This window comes from Coenobita brevimanus, chromosome 109 (assembly GCF_032717465.1).
Source record: "Coenobita brevimanus isolate Jiangsu-jjx chromosome 109, ASM3271746v2, whole genome shotgun sequence".
NCBI lineage: Eukaryota > Metazoa > Arthropoda > Malacostraca > Decapoda > Coenobitidae > Coenobita > Coenobita brevimanus.
In genome coordinates, this window is record NC_137062.1 from 15136676 (window position 1) to 15137719 (window position 1044).

Here is a 1044-nt window from a genome sequence, read left to right on the forward strand (position 1 = left end):
GTTGCCCTTCGAGAGTACACTCGTAAAATGTAGACGTTTCTCGAACAATGCAAGCTTATGTAAGATGGGGTAGAGATTATTACAAATATAGTCGGGTTTCAAGTCAGTTTGTGTGAAGTGCAGTCGGTTTTGGTGTAGTGCAGTGTCAGTGTAGTATCAGAGAAGATTGTGTACTTTCGGTACTTGTAAAAACAGTGGCAAACAGTGACGGGTTATTGAAGTTTGTATATCATTGGAAGTTGAGGAAACAGTGAAGTGTCAAGCATTAAGTGTAATAACTGTGAAGTGTTGTTAAGCATTAAGTGTAATAACTTTGAAGTGTTAGCAAGCATTAAGTGTTCTAACAGTAAATTGTTGTCAAGCATTAAGTGTAATAAAAGTTAGTAAAGTATGTATAGCTCCAGTGCTTGTGAGAACAGTGAAGTTGGAAAGCATGAAGTGGACTTCCTTGGAAAATAAAGACAGTGAACTTTAAGGAGCCAGTGTTTATTTTCGCCTCAGCTGATCTTGTGTACTGCACACCTAAAGGCTGACCATAGGAAGAACAACTCACTGGGCAACGTCCTTCTGTACTAGTGCTGTTGGAGCCTGTGGCAGTGTGGGGACTGGGACGTAACACTGGTGTCAGGAGTGTGGGATTATTTCAGGGCTGCAACGAGTCTAACCTTCGACATGGAAGCGGAAGGTGTGAAGACAAGCTTTAGAGCTGGGCAGGAGGGGGAAATTTCTCTGGCGACAATCGTGATGCTAATACAGGGACAACGTGAAGAACACAAAGAACAATTACAAGCACAAAGTGAAGGACAGAAAAGGCTTGAAAACAATTCAAGGCAGATAAGAAAGAACTCAAAGAACAATTACAATCACAAAGTGAAGAACAGAAAAAGCTCAGAAAAGAAATCGAAGAACAACTACAAGGACAGAACGAAGGACAGAAAAAGCTCGAAGAAGAATTACAGGCACAGAAGAAAGAAATCAAAGCACAATTGCAGGCACAGAACGAAGAACAGAAAGAATTATATGAACAGCTTCAGTAGGCACTAC